General features: G+C 51.0%; 1 protein-coding gene and 2 long non-coding RNA genes across 10 annotated transcripts in view; 2 read left to right on the forward strand and 1 right to left on the reverse strand.

Annotated features, from left to right (window-relative positions):
* Positions 1 to 3,103: 3,103 nt before the first annotated feature.
* Positions 3,104 to 8,574, reverse strand: LOC308633236. 4 transcript variants are annotated; one of them, XR_014018723.1, is made up of 4 exons: positions 8,482 to 8,574; positions 7,202 to 7,408; positions 6,840 to 6,956; positions 3,105 to 5,350 (listed from the first exon to the last, which is right to left on the reverse strand). It is a non-coding gene; the product is annotated as an uncharacterized lncRNA (long non-coding RNA). The 4 variants fall into 4 exon arrangements; XR_014018724.1 differs by lacking the exon at positions 8,482 to 8,574 and adding an exon at positions 8,267 to 8,328; XR_014018725.1 differs by lacking the exon at positions 8,482 to 8,574 and adding an exon at positions 7,923 to 8,323 and having other exon boundaries at positions 4,643 to 5,350.
* On the forward strand, positions 5,364 to 6,845 carry LOC308633248. Its single transcript, XR_014018726.1, has 3 exons — positions 5,364 to 6,344; positions 6,390 to 6,477; positions 6,707 to 6,845. It is a non-coding gene; the product is annotated as an uncharacterized lncRNA (long non-coding RNA).
* Positions 8,575 to 8,578: 4 nt separating the features above from the next.
* The window catches only part of LOC308633120 (kynurenine--oxoglutarate transaminase 1), a 31,951-nt gene continuing 19,547 nt past the window's right edge, over positions 8,579 to 20,982 (forward strand). The window contains exon 1 of one of the 5 annotated variants that reach the window (XM_081265657.1): positions 8,579 to 8,691. The gene's annotated coding sequence lies outside the window, so the exon portion shown is untranslated. The remainder of the gene's footprint in view (positions 8,692 to 20,982) is intronic. The other 4 variants (XM_081265655.1, XM_081265656.1, XM_081265654.1 and 1 more) reach the window with 4 other exon arrangements.

Below are 20,982 nucleotides of genomic sequence, written 5' to 3' on the forward strand. Positions count from 1 at the left end.
ACATCTGTAATTCCAACTACTCAGAAGGCCAAGGCAGGAGGATGGCATGTTCAAGGCCAAACTGCAACTTAGTGAGATTCTGTCAAAATAAGAAATAAAAAGAATGGGATGTGGCTCAGTGTCCGAGCACCCTGGGATTCAATCAGCAGTACCACACACACACAAAAAGTAATGCATGTATCACTGAACCCATGACACTGTGGGTTTTAAGATGTGCTGTTAATTTATGGACCAGTAGAAGGAGCAGCTAAACTGATATGTAGGTTATAAGACACACCTGAATTCAGAGAAGATGCCATTTGAAAAACTGTTCTTATCAGAATCAATCCATCAATAGTTATGCTCATGTACAAAACCTCTAGAAACAAACACAGAAACACGGAACCAGACTCACCTAGTTGCCACTGAGGGAGCAGCTTGGTGTTTGACAAATTGCCTTCTAAACTCCTCACTCCTGCTCTCATGTTTTCACAGAAAACATGCATGCACATACAAACACATATTAGGGTATTTTTGTATTTACAGAACAGGTGTTACTGGTACTATTTTATAGCCTATGTTAAAGACATCAATTAACCCCATATGTCGCATCCTCACGACTAAAACACTCAGGGTCACTCCAGGTGAACTGGGCTGCTCGAAATAACCACACAAGAGACAGAGATACTTTTTTCTTTGGGTCCTATGACCTTAGGGGTCTGCAGAGAGAGAGTGAGCTGAACCCTTTTATTGAGGAGAAGCCATTCAAATGAGGCAAGGGGTCAGGTGTCAGGGGGTGGGTCTAGCTTCCTAATGTCTTCTAAAACGTGACTGTCTCACACATTTCTTCCACTTTATTTTTTCCTTTTCTTTTGGAGACCAGGTCTCCAACTCAGGCTCAAGTGATCTTCCTACCTTGGTCTCTCCTGTTGCTGGGACTTCATGCTCACCACGACACCTGGCTCCCTATTTTTTAACCATAAAAACAAAAATTTTATATTAGGAAATTTAGAAAATAATAGTTCTAAGTAAGAAAAACATTAAATCTAATAAGTGACCAAAGACAGTCACCAGCACCATCTTGGCTGCAGCCGGTGGTTCCTGGTGTGCGTCTCCCTCGTGGCAAATGATTCTGAGGTGCGCTGAGTACTAGGCCTGGCCATGGTGTCAGGGACTCAGCCAAGGGACAGTGTGACCCACTGGGGAGGGGCCAGGCACTGCACAGCTGGTCCAGGGCCCCTGCAGGAGGCCCAGGTGCCTCTGCTGCTAGTGCAGCCACCCTGACAGGTCTTGGCCGGCTTCTCTGACCTCCAGCCAGTCCCTGAGCCTCTGGGCCTCGCATCTTCATCTGGCAGGTGGGGATTATCAGGTGGTTCTAGAGGGATGGACGCTGTGGGGACTGAAGACATCTGGGCCACAGCAGCTGTCACTATTGGCCCTGGCAGGCGGCTCCCAACCCACCAGCCACCTGGCACAGCGAGCCCCCAGGACAGGAGTTCCCTGCCACGCAGCCCCACTCTGTTGTACTGAGGGGAGGATGAGGCCAGGAGGAGCGGCTTCCTATCAAGGCGGGCTGAGCAGGGTGGATATCAGCCTGGGACAGTCTCTGACACCTGTGGCACAGCGGGGAGCTGGCCTGGAAGGATCCAGGGACAACAGTGTGATCTGGATGAGGACCCTGAGGCCCTCCCAGGTCTGAGTGAGTTAGAACATGGCCTGGGGTCAAACTGGGCAGTCAGGTGTGACCCTGAACACATCACTCCCCCACCCCCTCTGTTGGCTCATCTGTGAAATGGGCCCAGGCAGGTCCTTCTGGGAATTAGCTGGAAGAGCTCAGCAAAACCCCTGTGAGTGCTGCTGTCCTCCCAACCTCCTACCCTCCTCAGCCTCGGCCCCTCCTGGGTCAAAGTATCCCGGCTGCATGAGGCCTCTGCCTTGGGACCTGGGAGCCAGGGCTCCATGTGTGACCCAGGCAGCCTCTGCAGATGGGGAACCTGGGGCTGGGGGAGGGCAGAGAAGCCTTCCCAGAAGGTAGGAGGAACAGAAGGGAGGAGGTGGGGCTGCCTGGCCACCTGGGAGCACAGGTCCTCCAGGAAGGAGGACACGGCTGTGGCCAGAAGATCTCTCCACAATGACTGCACCTGGAAGATTGTGATGCTGACCCTCACTTGCTCTGTCCCCAACTCTCTATGGCCAAACGACTGGTGGCCATCATCTAGAAATGATTTAAAATATACAGGATGAGCCAGGCATGGTGACACATTCCTGTAATCCCAGCGGCTCAGGATGCTGAGGCAACAGGATTGTGAGTTCAAAGCCAATCTCAGCAGCTTAGTGAGGGCTAAGCAACTCAGCCCTAATACCCTGTCTCTAAATCAAATATAAAGTAGGGTTGGGATGCAGCTCAGTGGTAAAGCTCCCCTGGGTTCAATCCCTGGTGAATATAAATAAATAAAGATAGATAGGTAAATAGATAACATGGGATGATGTGTGCAGGTTCTATGCAAAAGCTATTCTTGCCAGTTGCAGTGCCACAGCCTATAATCCCAGCAGCTCAGAGGGCTAAAGTAGGAGGATCGAAAGTTCCAGTGCAGCCTGAGCAACTTAGCGACACCCTGTCTCAAAAAAATTAAAGCAGCTAGGGATGTGGCTCAGTGGTAAAGCACCCCTGGGTTCAATTCCCAGTACCTCCCCCCAAAAATCTATTACTTCTGCAATTTTATATCTAGACCAAGGGCTGGAACCAGTCCCCCAGGGAGGGTGAGGGACTTGGTGCAAAGAGAGTCAGGTAAGAAAGTAAGACGCAGGCAGTACTGTCCCAGACCTGTGTACAGAAGTTGATATATTTTTTTTTGTCTTGTTTCAAATAGGAAAGAATTGTGTTCATTGTTAGTATTGATACAAGGACACAAGGCAGGATGTATAAGGAAGATTTAGTCATCCTCGCTTCCTCCCTCCACACTGGACAGGACAGATACCTCTATACTTCATATACATGTAGTGTTGGCTTTTATATTTACAAAGAGCAGGACTACTTTTTCTTTCAGACTACCCTAATGCCCAGAATTTTGTGTTTCACAAAAATTTCAGCCGGTGTGGTGGCACATTCCTGTAATTCCAGCAGCTTGGGAGGCTGAGGCAAGAGGATTGTGAGTTCAAAGCCAGCCTCAGTTGCTCAGGCACTAAGCAACTCAATGAGTCCCTGTCTCTAAATAAATACAAAATAGGGCTGGGGGATGTGGCTTAATGGTCGAGTGCCCCTGAGTTCAATCCCTGGTACCAAAAAGAAGAAAAACTCTGCACACCCTTCTTCAGTACTCCATGTTGAGAAGAGACAGCCAGGCCAAGGCCTCACCTCACCCAGCTGTCCTCTGCCCTGAGCTTCCAGACCTAGAACTTCAGGCTGCCCCCCTTGTCCTCTTATAAGATGAGCTGGGAAGCCACATGGCCCCCTGCAGAAAAGGTAAAGTCCAGCTCTGTAAGAATACAGACAGGATAAAACAATTCAGTTTCTCTTCTGATACACACAGGGCAGAACACTCCTGTGACGCTAGATCCACGGGGGACCCCAACCCTGCACCCCAAGAAGTACTGCAGATGATTCTTCTGGAAGCTTCAATAAGGAAAATGGCTATTTATCACCTCAATCTTTTTTTTTTTTTTTTTGTAGTTGGACAAAATACCTTTATTTTACTCATTTATTTTTATGTAGTGCTGAGAATCGAACCCAGGGCCTCACACGCACTAGGCGAGCGCTCTACCACTGAGCCATCAACTCAATCTTTAGTTCCTCTTCCCTCCCTGTAGATGCAAGGGTGGACCAAAAGTTCCAACTCTAGATCATGATTTGATCCCCTGGAAAACAGACCCCTCTAGCCCATCTATGGGTCCCAAGTACCAGTCATCCCATTAGCATAGAAAAGGCAGTCTTATCCCTCTGGGGAGTCCAAGGATTTTGGAGCTATATGCCAGGAAACATGCTGGAAGACCTAATATGGTCACAACCTCAAAAGCCCAGAGGGAAGAATCTGGCAAGCTGAGCAAGGCCAGGGGCTATCTCCTGACTCAAAGAAGGTGGCAGGTTCACGAGGTAGGGCAGAGAGTAGGGAATTCATTCCAGTCACAGCTCAGAGTTTACTGGTCTCTTCTGTCCCAGGCCCTGTGTCTCATGGCCTGGTGGGGCAGGCAGACCAGGAAGCAGATGCTGTGGAGGAAGTGGGACATGGGAGCAGGTAGGAGGGCATAAAATCTGGGTTGGGAGAGTGGGACAAGGGGAAGGCTGCCTAGAGGATGTGACCCCTAAGCCATGCTGCTGAATGTATTAGACCCTAAACCCAAGCCTTTTCTGTGAAGGGCCACATAGTAACTATGTGCCAACTTTGGATTCCAACAGTGGTTCTTAAACTTGGGTGTCTCAGCCTTACTAGAGGGAACTTTTCCGTCTGGTGTGATGGCATCCAGAGCCCATAAATGGACTTATACTGTACATGTTCTGCCACTTGTCGATTTCACTCAGCAGTATATCATGGACACCTTTCCATGTCAGTACGGCCTCACTCTCTAATGGCTGCAGAGATACTCCTGCATTGGCTAGAGGCGCTGGAACTGACTTCACCCGTTCCACTCTTGGATGCTTCAGATAGCACCCTGTGGTAACCCAAGCCATGGTGATATCCCTGTACGGAAGTCTGTTCATACATGTGCCTTTCTCTAAGATTAATTCCTAGAAGTGAAACTAGTGAATCAAAGACTATAAACATTAACAGTGTGGTATATCGACATAATGAACTTGCTGTCCCGTGAGGGAACCATTTATAACCAGCTAATCAGCAAGTCTCAGCGCTACCTGGAAAATTCATTTCTTGGGCCAAGGACAGGATCCTTTATCTCCCTCTTGCAAACTACTGACATTACAAATCTTACAAAGTGCTAATTTTGTATTCTTGCAATATTACAGCAATATTTTAATGTTGATTTTCTTCTTCTTTCTTTCCTCCAGGGCTGGGGACTGAATCCAGTCTCGCACATGCTTGGGAAGTGCTCCACCGCTGTTATATCCCCAGCCCCAATTCTTTTCCTGTGCATCTGTATTTTTTTCCTTCCTTTCCTCATTTTTCATTTTGGTGTGTGTCTTCATGTTGCTGCCTTGTAAGAGTTGTTTTTGTTTGTTTTCAAGAAAAGGGATTGAATCCAGAAGTCTGCTACTGGTGAGCTACATTCCCAAATTCCCCTTGTTTTGAGACAGTATGTCCCCAAGTTTCTGAGTCTGACCTGGAATCAAATTTTCAAAACTCATTCCTCAGTCTCCTAAATTGCTGAAATTATAGGCACACTCTACAATACCTGGCTTTAAGAGCTTGTTGGTGTTTTCCTAAAAAAAAAAATAAAAAGAAAAAATGATTGCTAATCCCTCATATAGGCATATCTATTCATTTAGAAATTATCCATGTTCTACTTTAATCATTTTTTAAAAAATTGTTTCTCTTTCCACATTTCTTTTTTTTTTAATTTCAATTTTTTTTTTTTTGTAGATGGACAGCATCTATTATTTTTTTTTTTAATGTGGTGCTGAGGATCAAACCCAGTGCCTCACACATGCTAGGCAAGTGCTCTGCCACTGAGCTACAGCCCCAGACCCTCTTTCTACATTTCTTACTATTACATTATAGTTGGAAAGAGTTCTTTTGGTTTGGGGGTACTAGGGATTGAACTCAGGGGCATTTGGCCACTGAGCCATATTACCAGCCCTATTCTGTATTTAGAGACAGGGTCTCACTGATTTGCTTATCGTCTTGCTTTTGCTGAGGCTGGTTTGGAACATGCGATCCTCCTGCCTCAGCTTCCCAAGATGCTGAGATTACAAGAATGTGCCATGGTGCCCAGCTATAGTTATTAAATATCTATACCTCTTTTTCATAGGTTGCAATGATTTTTTTCTTGTCTAACTTTGCTCATGGTGTCACCTGTTATATAGGACACTGTCCTTTTGAGTACTTGCACATGGATAACTGGTTTCTTGGGTTCTAGACCAGGTTTCAGTCCCTCAAACTGAGTGTTTTACACAACTCCTCAGCATACAAACATATTATCTGATCTTCTTCTGCTACATGGGGCTTCAAAAGACACAACATAAAGCCCTACCCCTCTGCCTCATCTGTTTGTGACTGCAGCCAGCTCATTTCCCTTCTCTGGGAAGTGTCCCTGCTGTCCTACAGGGTTACCCACCCCTGACAAAGATCCTGGCGAGTTTCTTTGGGAAGCTGCTGGGACAGGAGTTGGACCCACTTGAGAACGTGCTGGTGACCGTGGGTGCCTACGGGGCCCTGTTCACAGCCTTCCAGGCCCTGGTAGATGAAGGAGATGAGGTGGGTGACATGACTCGGGCTGGGTGTGGTGAGGGGTCAGAGCAGTGCTGAGCACAGTGAACCTTTTTTTGACTGTTATGAGCCCATGACATTGATGGCTGGGAGTCGCCCTGTGTTTGTGTCCCTGAAGCCGGTAAGGATGCCATGTGGGGTGTGGTGGGCCCAGGGACCCACAGACTGGGTGGGACTGGGCCCAGGGAGATGGGACAGAAAGGACACAAGTGAAGGAGACCATGTCCTGTGGGCTGGGAGGTGTAGTGGCCTCCAGAGCCCCAGGGAGGAGGTGGAGGGGGCAGATGCCCAAGGAGGGGACTTAAATGTCAGGGGGTAACTATAGCCACCCTTCCCACCTCCTCTTGCAGAGCCCCACCCAGGATGGGGAGCTGGATTCCAGCAGCAACTGGCGGCTGGACCCCACAGAACTGGCCAGCAAGTTCACATCCCGGACCAAAGCCCTGGTCCTCAACACACCCAACAACCCCCTGGGAAAGGTACCTGGGACAGCTCTGTTCAGGGACCCTCCACCTGCATTCAAGTCCCGGCTCTTCCTGATGAGCTTCCTTGGGGCCTCAGTTTCTTCATCTGTGGAGTGGGAGGGTTGCCCGCCATGACCTGAGGATGGAGGTGCCAGAGTCCCAGGGAAAGAAAGGGGCAAGAATCTCAGGGAGGTGAAGGGTGGGTTGGTGGGGACAGTGACTTGCCTCTCAGCATTTCCTCAACTGTAAATAGGAACCTGAGGGACCATCTCACAGGGTCGGTGCAGCAGAGGTTTGATGGGATGGTGCAGGAAAGTCCCCAGCAGCCAGCATGGCCACAAGCCCTCTGTCTGAGCAGGACTTTGCATTTGGGCACGGTACCGGCTGCAGATCTGTGCCACCCCTGGGTCCCTGCAGGTGTTCTCCAAGGCGAAGCTGGAGCTGGTGGCCAGGCTGTGCCAGCAGCATGATGTGCTCTGCATCGCGGATGAGGTGTACCAGTGGCTGGTCTATGACGGGCTCCTGGAGACTCTGAGCAGTTCATTCACTTGAGTCACAAGCATTTGTCACACCTACTTGTTCCAGGTACTATGTTGTGAGAACAGAGGCAAAGTGGGCATCAGACCCCACCCAAGCAAGATCTAACACTGTGAAGTTTAATTTTAGGGGTTAAAGGTACTATTCAGTGTGAGACACAGTCACAGGGAGACAGGAAGCAACCCAGCAAGGGCACAGAGGTGACCCAAGCCAGCCAGTAAAGCACCTAGAGCCACCAAGACTCAGAGGCCATCCAGGCCCCTCTGTGCAGTCCCACACTCAGCAAGCATAGGGACATGGCTGACGGTGGGAAGGAGAGTCACTTGCCCATGGCAGAGGTGGAACCAGAACGCAGGGGAAGAAGTGCCAGGAGAAGCATGGCTCACCAGACCCACCCTGTGCTGACAGCCCAGTCCCCTTCAGGAAGAGATTATCACACAACCCCCAAACCCATGACTCCTTCCCAAAAAAGGCAATAAGTGCCTCAACCCAGGACCAGCTGGGTCTTGGTTCACTCCTGCCGGGAACCAAGGGCAAGGGCCGGCCAACACCATAGCAGACTCACCAAGAACCCACGACCCCAAGCCGTGCTCCCTCTCCCAGGACCAACAGCGCTGCGTCTCTGCCCACCTAGACCCTGGCCAGGCCGGGCCTCACTAGACGTGGCTCTTCCGACCCGCTGGATGCACCGGGCAGGACAGGGGCCGGGGTCTCCCGGGAACCCCAGCCCACACCGGTACCAAGAGCCCAGCCAGGGATCCTGCCCCCAGGTCAGGGCACTGTCCCCGCATGACCAGGAGCAGCGAGCGTCCGAGGGGAGAGGACGCGCCGCGGAACCCAGCCCAGGACAGCTGCGGGAAGGGGAGCGTGTGCGCAGAGGCCATCCGGGGACGGGGATGACACGGGGACCTGGGGAGCCGGCGGAAACTCTGGGTAACAGCGCGCAGCGGGCTCGGGTGCTGGCAGGGGGCTCGCGCGCCGTGGCACGAGTGAGTGGGCGTCCAAGGTGACAGCTCGCGTCCCTGGCCCCATCAGGCAGCTCTCGCCCCGGCCGTCCAGCCTCGCTGTCGGCTGCCGCGCCCCCCGGCCGCCGGCACTTCTTCATTCCCCACTTCACCGCTCACCTCCCCGCCCCAGAAGTGACGTCACCACGGTCCTCACCCGCCCCCGGGCTCCGCCGTCCCTCACGCCCCTCCTCGGGGTCACCCCACCCCCAGCCATCTTTCTTCGGGGCGGAAGTAGCCTAACCGGCGCTGGGTCCCCTTAAAGGAGCAGGGGCAGCAGGGACGTTGGTGTTAAGCTTGGGGTCAAGAAGCAAAGCGACCTGAGCAGAGGTGAGTCCTTTATTCGAGCGTGGCCGCTCCGAGGTCGGTTGTCGAGCCCAGGAAGACTTGTTAAGTGTTTGAGCTTCTTGTTTACGAGCGCTGGATGTGTGTGAGATGCTTCTGTGTGTGAACCGTCCCTGGTTAACTTCATGTGCTGCCTGCACCTCTGCTTTGGGGCCACCTCTTTCATCACGATCCCCTCCGTGATCGGAGCAGCGGAGAACTTGGGCCCCTAGTGTCAGCAAAGCAAAGCTGGGCGGGAACCGAGTCCTGGGATGCCAAGTCCCCACTCCTTGGATCCTTCTGGGTCCTCACAGTTCCCGGGCCGAAGTAGGGTTAGCAAGCAGTTAACAACAATCTGCACGTTGGGAAGCTGTGCAGCCATCCCGATGAGAAGTGTTTGATGTGCACTGACATGGGGCTACTTCCAAAATACCTTGGATGACAAATGAAAGCGTTGGGAGCGTGCGGTGCCATTAACATGGTTGAAACACCGTGTGCATCTTTCCACAATGTCAGAATTCATTGAATAACAATAAATTCACAGGCTACACCACTTTCATCAGTGGCAGTTTATGGGATACTTGTAGGTGACCTGGTAGTTATAAGCTGAGTAATCATGGGTTCTTTTATTCCAATCTTAATTTCTAATATCTGAACACTCAAGTTACATATCGCACTTTACACAAATTGTATATATACACATACGTGTGTGTATATGTGAGTGTGGGTATGTGTGTAACAGAAAGGCCAAGAAAGTGTTAAGGCCACCACAGGGGTTCAGGAGGCTGAACTGAGAGCAAAGGCAGAGAGCAGATATGAATTCATTGTTGTTGGTTCAGAGTGCAGAGCTGTCAAGGCACAGCAACTTATTCTAGACCAAGGTCCAAAAGGAGGCAGTTTCACAGTGTCAGCTTGAGATGCCAGCTTAGAGTGGGATATGAATGGTCATTAAGCGCAAGAGAAACTGCACACTGCTGATGGAGTTTTTTGTTGGTACGTGGTGCTGAGGATCCAACCCGGGCCACAGGCATGCCAGGACAGCGTGCTACCGCTTGAGCCACATCCCCAGCCCTGCTGATGGAGTTTTTGATGATTGTTTCTGTAATAGTTTTTCTGGGCAAGGCTTGTAACAAGTGACCAGGTGACAGGGTCAGGGTGCTGCCATGTCCAGTCCCGGGGAGCTCCTTCTTTTACTGGTCTGAAATGAGGGGTTTGCATCTGGTAAGGTTGATGCGCTCCTATGTTTGATGTTCCTGTTATGATTTGGGATATCCACATGTCCAGGTACTCTTTGATTCAGATGGATATGTTGGCATGTATAAGTTATTTATCAATTTGTGCCTATGGTGGTGCCAGACAGATGGTACTTGTTTGCTTGTAGAAACAAGTTGTGGAGTCATTCCACCTGAGCCCTTAAATTCAGAATGGAGTAGCTCCTGGCAAACTACTGCTTTACAAAGTGTAGTAACAAAGGTTTAAGCACAGCCTGAAAACTACTGTTCACCACATTGTGGAGTGACTCGGTGGTGCAGAGCACAGCCTGCTGTCCACAGAAGGAACAGGAAGAACATCATTGAGCAGGACTGTGATTTGTGTTCTAGGTGATCTGTGGATGTGATTGTGAGTGTCTGCGAGGTGTGTGCATCAGTTGTCTGATGAGATGTACAAGTTGTTGTCTAGTTTCTCACCCAGGAGCCCTGGTTGCATTCCACCTTGTGTGCATGTGGTTGTGAGATGTCCAAGTTGTTAACTGGTTGCCTCACACAGAACAGGGTCCTGGGTACCTCTGCAAGGGGGAAGCACTTACTACCTTTTGCACAAATTGATTATCCAAAATGAAGTGCTGAGGTCCCCTGTGGAGCCAAGGCCTTGTTTCAGCTCTCCTGCTGGGAGGTCTTGTTTTCCCCTTTTAATCCCGGAGGAAAGGGCCCCAGGGAGGGAAGGGAATCTAGCAACCTCAGCCAGGAAGCAGAGAGGCTGGGTTGGAGCACAGGAAGGTTTCACAGTAGTGCCAGTCTGTGATCCCTCTGGTCCTGCTCCCTACTGGGAAGCCACTTGGCTGTCATCATGTGGGGCTGGCTCAGGACGGGCATCCAGTAGCTTCTTATTGCCAGAACAAGGGAAGCAGATGGAGAACAGGCCTGTAATCCCAGCAACTGGGACAGCTGAAGCAGGGGATTGCAAGTTCAAGGCCAGCCTGCGTAACTTAGCAAGACATGGATCTTAAAATAAAAATGAAAAAAAAAAAAAGGGCTGGGGCCATAGCTTAATGGTAGAGCACCCCTGGGTTCAACCCCCAGTACTGGGGAAAATGAAAAAAAAAAAGAAGAAGAAGAAGAAAGAAAGAAAAAGAAGGTTGCCTAAAGGGAACTCCCAGAGCAGGTCACTGTCCTCTTCCTCAAGAGAGACTGTGGGCCCCTCAGTGTGTCTCTCAGTACCCTGGGATCATCAGCACTGAAGTGTTGGAACCTACTGTGCACCTGTCAAGCTGCCAGAGGCTGAAGGTCAGGTGAGAGCAGGGTGCATGCTCAGCTTCTATCCTGTGAGTCTACAAGGGCAACCTGGCAGCTCATGGTGCGTAGAGGTCCTTGGGTTCACAGAGGAGGGGGCTGCACCTAGCTACCCTAGCTAAAGTCAGAGAAGGCTCCCAATGGAGGTGACTTAATTTGCAACAGAAAGTGTTTGGAATGTCTGGAAGGGGTACCGAGGAGGCTGGAGACACAGGAGCTCACAGGGCTCATCCCCTGTCCTGCCTCAGGGTTACCAAGGGGCTGCCAGAAACTGGCAGGAGGCAGGTCAGAGGATGCCATCTAGCTCCTGCGTGGCTCATCTTTTTCCGCAGCACAGTGATTTCCCACCCTCAACGACTCCCGCTCAATCTCCCAAACCTCCCAGGGGCTGGCTCCTGACTTTCTAATCCAGGTGGGGCAACAGAGGAGCACAGGACAGCTAAAGGCACTAAGGAAGTTCTTCACCCTGCTTCCCCCACCCCCATCTTTGGCAGTCCCCAGAGCAGCCGTCCTTGCTGACGCAAATCAAGGTGTCAGTCTCAGGATTGGAGGCTCCTCTGTCCTGACTGTCTCCAGCTGCCCGGGTTCTCAGATGGCACGTGTGCCAGGACACCTAGATGGCCAGGAGCAGGCTTGACCCTGCTTCTGCAGCCACCAGGCTAAATTACTCCAGCTGTAGCAGGACAGGAGGTCCCTGCCATACCTGTCCTAATAGACCTGGGGCCACATTCCACTCCTGGAGGGCACTGCCAGCTCCCTGAAAAATCTCCAAGGGCACATCCTCTGCCTCATTCCTGCAGAGCTGGGAGCTTTGAACTTCCAGCTGGGGACCTCCTGTGCTTTTCTGGGATTCTGGGTAAGTCCTTTCCCTGCTCTGAGCCTCAGTTTCTCCCCCTAGAAAACGGATGGGCCCTTCTCAAAGGTTCCCACCAGGCTCCGTCTCCTGTGGGGTTTTTCATGTATGAACCTGCCCTTGGGAGTGAGATATTGACTTTGGATCAAAGGGAATAAAGGGTGGGAGGCCTGCTGTTTGTCTCACTGGAGTCCCCGCCAGTCCCTTGTGGGCTAGGAACCTGCAGTCTGAGCCTCAGAATCTGTTTCTCTGTCCTCCATTTCCCAAGTCAAGGGAACTGGGCCTGTCACTGTACTGCTCAGATCCCCCCAGGCTGTCCTTTCCTAAGGGGTGAACAATTGACTCAACAGGTTTTTACCAAACATTTGTCTTTGGGAACTCTTATTGATCCAAAAAAAGAAAACAAGAAAAAATCTGGATTCACTATCTCATAAGAGACTTTCTTGTGTCATTAAACAAATGTTTTTAGAAAGGTTATAAGTTTAGTTTTTTGTTGTTTTGTTTTGTTTTGGTACTGGGGATTGAACCCAGAGGCATTTTACCACTGAGTTACACCCCACTATTTTAAGACAAAGTCCCACTAAGTTGCTCAGGGCCTCCCTAAGTTGCTGAGGCTGGCTTCAAACTTGTAATCCTCCTGCCTCAGCCTCCTGAGTTACTGGGATTGCAGGTGTGCACCACCGAACCCAGCTCAGCTTTTTATTTTATTTTATTTTTCTTTCCCTCATTTAGTGCTAGGGATTGCGCGTGCGAGGTAGGCTCTCTACCACAGAACTGTAATCCCTCGCCTGGTTACTGCATTATCATCCCAGGGCTAGTTCATAGTGAGCTGGGCCATTTTTCCCCACACTAAAGCTTCAGTCCTGGAATAGACCTGTCCTTCCCCCCTTCTATAGAGGCACTGCGTTGTCTCAGCGACTGGGAGTCACCTGGCATCCTTCAGTGCCCCAGATAGCTGCCTATGAAAAGCCGCCTCGCCCAAACACCAAGTTGCCCTGTAGAGGAGTCCAGAACCAAGGTCCTACTTGTCCTCCTCGATGTAGGTGGTGGGAGCCAGCCTGGGAAACCATGGTCACTTGTCTGTCCTGAAAAGTGGAAGCTGGACAAGGGATGGCCCCTGACCCTGAGGGGCTGGTGGTCTCCTGTAAGAAGGGGAGCTAATAGTGGTGGCGGCGTTCACCTCCTTAGAGAGGGGTCTGGGGTGAGAGTTTGGACTTTAGAAAGAAATGAAGAGCAGCATGGGCCCAGCTCGGTGCTCTGGGCTGAGTGAGGTTTTTTTTGTTCTGCTCCAGAACAAAACAGGGACAATAAAACCTTCTCTATAGGTTGGGGCGCTATAGCTGCACCCAGTCCCGCTGCTCACCTTGTTATGGGACAATTAAGTAGAGAAAAGGCGTGTTAGCAGGGAAGGTAAACTTTACTCAGAAAGCAGGCTCAGCTGGGCATAGTGGCTCCCGCCTGTGATCCCAGTGGCTCCAGAGGCTGAGGCAGGAGGAGCGTGAGTTCAAAGCCAGCCTCAGCCACTCAGCAAGGCCCTAAGCAACTCAGGGAGACCCTGTCTCTAGATTAAAACATAAAAAAGGTCTGGGATGTGGCTCAGTGGTTAAGCGCCCCTGGGTTCAATCCCTGGTACCAAGGGAGGAAAAAAGCCGGCTCAGCCAGAGGATGAAGGACCCTTGCCCAAAGTCTGTCTTTCCAGAAACCTCTTTAGGGGTGGTTAGTACAGGCATTGATGGGTGTCCCAGGCTGGTGGGTGTCTTTCACTGCAGGTGACCTAGATGATGAGCATCTGATCCCGACTGGTCACAAGATCTTGTCACACACAGTTGCTGGCATATTACACAATGGACAGGCCAGAGGGGATGGTGGCCCCAGGCCCTTTTGCTGATCTCTAGACATTCAGTAATGAAAGAAGACGTCCTTTGTGCTTGGCCTCAGTGAGGACCAGGGCACATAGCTCAGGGCTCAGGCAGGTACCAGGTGCTCCCTGAATTCAGAGGAGGGCCTGGGTGGACACAGAGGCCTCAGAGAAGAGGTGGAGCTGTGCAGGCCCTGCTGGGGGCAGGGGACTACAGGGCAGCCAGGCAGGGGGCAGGACTTGAGCCCAGGAGGGCCAGGTGGGTCCCAAAGCTGAGGATCTGTACATTCAGAAAAGGAGGCTGTGGAGGCTGCGGGTCTGCCTGAGGCCGCTTCACAGGCTGGGCTGGGATGGCCTGCACTTTACCCTGTGTCATCGCGCTGACCTCACCTGGACATCAGGCCCTGTGGGGGCAGGGTGTACGTGTCACCACCCAGTTCGTGGGCACTGAACATTCCAGATACCCTGGAGTCACCCACATGCCTCTGTCCAGGCTGGTGCGTTAGCTGCCCAGGCTGACGGAGGTGTGTCCCGCGGGGGAGGGCGCTGGCCCCTGGCCGACAGAGGCCTGGGAAGCTGTGTTGGAAGGCGTCCTGAAGGTCACCCGGGACAACTCTGGCCCACTGCCCTGTGTGACTGGGCCTCGAGCCCCTGGCCGCCTCCTTTGCAGAACTTCTCCCACTGATTTACTTTTGACTAATACCCATAACAGTCATGACGTTTGTGGGACACAGACTGTTGGCCAGGAAGCATGATAAGTGCTTTTTGTGTGTCAACTCATCATGTCTCACTCTAGCCCTGTGAGGCAGGTGCTGTCATTATTCTCACTTCAGAATTGATTCTCAGAAAGGTGTAGTAATTGGCCAGAAGTCACACAGCACATAAATGCCTTCTCTCCAAGGTCTGTGATTCAGAGCCCCCTCACTTGTAATTAGCAGCTTCATTAAGTTACATTTTATATACCATAAAGTCCTCTTGTTTTAAGCATACAATTCCATGATTTTTAGTAAATTTACAGAGTTGTGCCACTATTGCCGCAAAGCAATTATACCGACAGGACCCAGATCCCCCAGTCTGTGTGGGCTCTCATTCTTTCTTCCACCCCAGCATCAGGCAGCTTGGAATCCCTCTTTTATTATTATTTTTTCTGTGGTACTGGGGATTGAACCCAGGGGTGCCCTTCCACCGAGCCACATCCCCAGCCTTCTTATTTAATTATGAGACAGGGTCTCACCAAGTTTCCCAGGCTGGCCTCGAACTTGTGATCCTCCAGCCTCAGCCTCCCAAATAGCTGGGATTACAGGCAGGCGCCACTGCACCCAGCCTGGTGGTGTCTGATGAGATATCCTTGTGCACAAACCTAAAAACACAATTGAGCAGTCCTCCTCACTTTGTATAAGTCTTATGCAGATGAGCTTTGGGGACCAGGGTTTACTTAAACAACCCAGTCCCTCAAGGTCACGGTTGCCATGTCAGCAGCCATGTCATATTAACTATGAGTAACCAAGAAACACCAACTTTGCAGCAAGTTCTCATCCCTGATCAGAAAGGAAATGATGGCTCAGTGCAGGTCGATCAGTCACCCACCAAGTCCCCTCCTGCAGAGTCAGTTGCTGATGGGTCACCACGAGTGCTGGCCACTTCATGGACAGGCAGCAAAGCATGGCTTGTCTCACCTCCTGCCACCTGGTGACGAAACCCAGTGACAGCCCACAGAAAGGGATCGTCCAAGGAGGGAACAGGCCCACAAAGGCAGAAAGGTGGCCAGGCCAAGAAACGTGGTCAGTGTGAAACCAGCCTGCCTTTTCCAGATAGCAGAATGCCAAGAGCAGCACGCTCCTTTTTGCAGCTGCATGATAGTGCGCAATGGGGACAACTGTACGGTGATACTGAGCCATACTCAGGGACACTGGGATCATCTGATGGTCCAGGTGTGTGTCTGTGTGTGTAGGTAGAATATTCCTGTAAGATCCATTTCCAGGAGAGGAGGCACTGCATTGCGTTAAAGAGTAATGTGTGTTATTACTTTGCCTTCCAAAACTGATACCAATGAGCACTTGAACCCGATTTTTTTTTTCTTTTTTGTGGTGCTGGGGATTGAACCCAGGGCCTTCTGCACGGGAGGCAACACTCTACCAACTGAGCTATATTCCCAGCTCCTTGAACCCATGTTTTCAAATCATGTATTATAGCTTTCCGGTGCCTTATAACACCAATTGGGTGGGTTTCAAACTCATTCTTCACTTATCTGAGGCAAAACAATAGTTTCATTTTATTTTACACTTAATTAATTATGAGTAACCTCAAGCAAGTTTTTGGTGGGTCTGGGCCTGGAACACATACTAGGCAAGTGTTCTACCCCTGAGTTATGTGCCCAGCTGCAAAGTTCTCTTTGTTGTGTGTTAATTTCCCATAAATATATATAGGGAAATTATACACACACACACACACACACACACACACACACACACACTAGGAATTAGGGATGCTTACCTCTAACCTAGGTCCTTTTTATTTTTCACTTTGAGACAGGGTCTCACAAAGTTGCTGAGGCCGGCCTTGATCTTGCAGTCCTCCTGCCTTAGCCTTCTGAGATGCTGGGATTACAGATGTACAACACCACAACCACCTCCAATTCTATCTTTTGACTACTTTTGCTTTTCTATTGAAACGTGGGCCTTTTGTTAGATTTGTAGGAATCCTTTCTTTTAGTTGTAGGTGAACACAATACCTTTATCTTATTTGTTTACATGTGGTGCTGAGGAAGAACGCAGGGCCTCACACACACTAGATGAGCACTCTAGCGCTGAGCCCCAGCCCCAGCCCAGAATCCTTTGTCTGTTAAGGCTCATCTGTACTGACTTGGCCAGGTTGCTTTTGGCTTCCTTCATTAGATCATGCACTCCTTAAAGGATAGGAGAATTCATACTTTTACACATGGTGGTGGCTGCGGGAGTAGCACATGACCAGTCCAGTCTTTGCTGAGGTACTAAGGTGTGTGGCCGGCCCCCGTCAGGTGTGGAGCAGTAGGGTAGAGTCTGTGACAACTCACTCTGGGTATCAGGAGACATTCCTCCTCTCATTCAGTGAGTTTATTGACCAGTTACTCTGTGCCAGGTGGAAGACCCAGCCTGTTAGGAACAGAAAAATACCCAGCCTGGGACTCAGGTGAGCTGGCCCCAGTAGCAACCTGGTGGGTCATTCCCCCTTCCCCAGTTATCAGTATCCTCACCCATAATACGTGCCTGACTAGATTGCATTCTCCCATTTTCCACTGAGCATCCATCAGTCTCTGCATCTTTGGTGCCCTCAGAATGAGGAGCAGCCACCACGTCACTGCTCCAAGTCTCCCATGCTCCACAGTGGCAGTAAGTATAGGCTTTGAAGTCAGAGTCCTTGAGTTCAAATCCTGGCTCTTGTCATCTTTGGCTTTGGGTATGTGACTCAGCTTCTGGATGGAATCTTTTTCCTGGGGTTAAAAGTGATGCACCCACCCAGGTTCCATGGTGCATGTCTGTAATCCCAGCCACTTGGGAGGCTGAGGCAGGAGGACCTCAAGTTTGAGACCAGCCTTGGCAACTTAGTAAGACCCTGTCTCAAAATTAAAAAATAGAAAGGGTTGGGGATGTGGCTTAGTGGCAAAGTGCCCTTGGAAGGAAGGAAGGAAGGAAGGGAGGGAGGGAGGGAGGGAGGGAGAGAACAGGCTGAAAACAGGCTGGTGGATGGGGAAAGGGACATTATTGTTTAATGGGCACAGAGTTGCAGTTTTACAGGATGAAACAGGCTCAGGAGGAGGATGGCAGTGATGGTTCCCAACAATGTGAGAGTTTAATATTGTCAACCATCCACTTAGAAATGGTGAAAATTTTTATATGACCTGCATCTTATCAGAATTTTTAAAATTTGAAGAAAATAAAAAAATTGAAAGGGCTGGGACCTGTAAGGCGCTCAGAGTAAATAGAAGGCCATCGTCTTTACCCTTAGGTCCTCAGCGTTGGAGGACTGACTAGGGGAGCCCTGGGAAGAGGGGAGGCTTGGGGAGTAGGAGGTGGACGTGGCCTGGGAAAGGCTGTCTCAGAGCGAGTAGGAGGAGGCCCTGGCCACAGCCCTGGTGCCCAGGAGTGAATCCCCAGGCAGGTCCCTAGTCACCGGAGAACTGGGGACTAGGAAGCCAGCAGCCCTGCGTCCCCCACTGAGCCTGTACAAGCGCCCACGCTGCGCCGGGCCTCCTCTGTAGAGTGAGACGACAGTCCCTAAAGGGCACCCAGGTTGCCCTGTGCCCACACTCAGAGCCGCGGGACCACCTAGCCCGGTCAGGACCAGGCGGCTCCGCGCGCCCCCTGCTGGCCGCTTCAGGAACAACAAGTCCCCGAGCCGCCCAGGGCACCTCCCAGACACCTGGGCGAGGGAGGCGCGGTGTGGCCCTTGGCTCAGACCCTCATGAGCCCCTCCCTTTAAGGTTCCTAGAAACTGCCCCCACTACACTCACATGTTCACAGACACAACAGATGTGCACAGAGAGATGCTCAAGTGCAGACACTCATTTTTTTTTTAAAGAGAGAGTGAGAGAGGAGAGAGAGAGAGAGAGAGAGAGAGAGAATTTTTTTAATATTTATTTTTTAGTTATCGGCGGACACAACATCTTTGTTGGTATGTGGTGCTGAGGATCGAACCCGGGCCGCACGCATGCCAGGCGGGCGCGCTACCGCTTGAGCCACATCCCCAGCCCCAGACACTCATATTTGCACACGAAATCCCAACCACACACAGATTTACCTGTGTTCAATACCAGATTACCACTCTCCTGGACCTTAGTCACTGTTGCCTTCCGAGGTCCCTTTCTCTGTAAAAAGAATGCAAGAGTTATGTTTGACACCCATGTTTCTAGAAAGAACAAGCATCCAGACTGAATTCATTATCCCACATTAATTATTATCTTTTCTTACATTTTAAAAGAAATTAAAATTAAGACATTTTTATGGTCCTCTCAAAGTATCATGGGCTTTCAGATCTATGCCTTTTTTGCCTTTTTTTTTTCAGTACTGGGGACTGAACCCAAGGATTTGTCCATGCCAGGCAAGCTCTACCACCGAGCTACACCCCAAGTCCCCAGCTCTAAATAGCCCTTTTGTAACTGATGGAGAAGTTGACCAGCCAAGGTGCAGTGTGAATTCACATACCTTGAGCCCCCTGTACCCTGTTAAGTTAATTTAACGAGTATTCATATAAAGTACCCACTGAGCTCGGGGATCTAGCATGCACAAGGCCCTGGCTTCCATCCCCAGAACTTCAATAAAAAAAGAAGCACCCACTCTATAAGTAGCGTCCATCATCTACTGGGCGTCTCTGTGAGTCCACGAGTAGGTAAAGTGCTTTCCTTGAACTATTTGTAGTTATTTCATAGATAAGGAAACTGACTTTAAAAGGCAAACTGACGGTTGGTCCCCCTAGAACACACAGTGGTCACAATACCTACCTCCACTGCCTCTGGACTCATACCTGGCCTTAGGCCTCTCGTCCTTTAGCTGAGTGTTCTGAGGCTGAAGCACCCAACACCACTCTCCCCTGATGTGACATAGGGAATGTCCCTCCTGGAACGATAACAATCTGTGTTGCTCCAGAGCACAGGTGGTCAGCCCCAGGCATCCTGCAGGGTTCTCACGGGAACCGAGTCAATAGGATGAGCTCCACAGTGACCTCAGTTCCTGAGTCCACCAGCTCCTGTCCGCCCCCAGCCCCTGCACCTGCCATTCTTTTGGCCTAGTACATCTTTTCTCTTCCTTTGGGACTCAGCCCTCTAGTGACCTGGCACTAATGTCCTGGGGCTGTCCTAACAAAGTAGCAGCTTTCTAAAGTGTATAGTTTTAAACAACTAAAATTTATTCCCCAGTGGTACTGGAGGTTATGAGCCCAAAGTCAAGGGATCAACGGGGCTGCGTGCTTTCTGTGCGGTTCCAGCGGAGGATCTCTCCCATACCCCTCCCTGAGCTTCTGGCTTCCTCAGCCATCCCTGGCGTCCCTGGCTAGTAGGTGCATCACTCACTTCGGCCATCTTCCCGTGCCATTTTCCTGTGTGCCTGTGTCTCTCCTGCCCATCTTATAAGGACACCAGGTGGATTAGGATCCACCCTAAACCAATTTGACCTTGTCTTGATTTGATTCATCCACAAAGATCCCATTTCCCAGTAAGATCCTGTTGCATCACACGACTGAACCCGTCAGGGTCACTCCAAGACGCAGACACAGGAAGTACCTTTTCTTTGGTTCAGCCACGGCTCCACAGCCGCAGCTCCCACAGGGGGCAAGGCAGGCAAGAAAGAGCGAGGAGCGCCCTGAGCCCTCTTATGGGGGAGAAGCCATTCAGTGAGGCCAGGGGTCAGGCTTCAGCGGGTGGAGTCTAGCTTCAGGATGTCCCCTGTCAGCTAGGGAGGCCACGCCCATCTCATGTGCTGTGTGGGATCACGGGCAGAGCCAGCGAAAAGGCACTTCCGTCACCCGCCCAAACAGAGAGGCAGCGTGGGTCCAGCCCACCCTGTGCGCCCCTGGTTCACACACAGCCGGGGCTGGCTCGCCACACCCCCACACTCAGGGCTCAGGGCTGAGGGCGCTCGGTTGTGGGACCTTGTTGTGGCAGCTCCCAACAAGGTCCCATTCTTAGGTACTGAGGATTAGGACTTCAGTGTTGCCTCTGGGGCAGAGGGCTGGAGCCGCACACATGCCCGCCCTGGTCAGGAAGTACTTGCTGGGTGAGTAGAGAAACACTGAGGGGTGTTTCCAGCTCCCCGTGTGGCAAGGTCTTGCTGGACCAGGTCTCTGCTGTAATCTCAGCACGATGCCAGGGCCTGGCCAGAGGAGATGCTTGGGAGAAGTTGGTGACAGAGAACGGAGACCCACCTGTGGACGGGTGGCTCCTCTTAAGTACTTGAAAATGCTCTGAAAGGCAGAAATGACTGCCCATGGAAGGGACTGGCTTCCCTTGTTGCTCAAGTCATGCCAGTTTTTTTATGTGTTGTGTTGGGAATGGAACCAAGGTCTTGTGCATGCCACGATGCTAGGCCAGCCCTCTACCCCGAGCT

Source organism: Spermophilus citellus (assembly GCF_964194105.1).
Source record: "Spermophilus citellus genome assembly, chromosome: 2".
Classification (NCBI taxonomy): domain Eukaryota; kingdom Metazoa; phylum Chordata; class Mammalia; order Rodentia; family Sciuridae; genus Spermophilus; species Spermophilus citellus.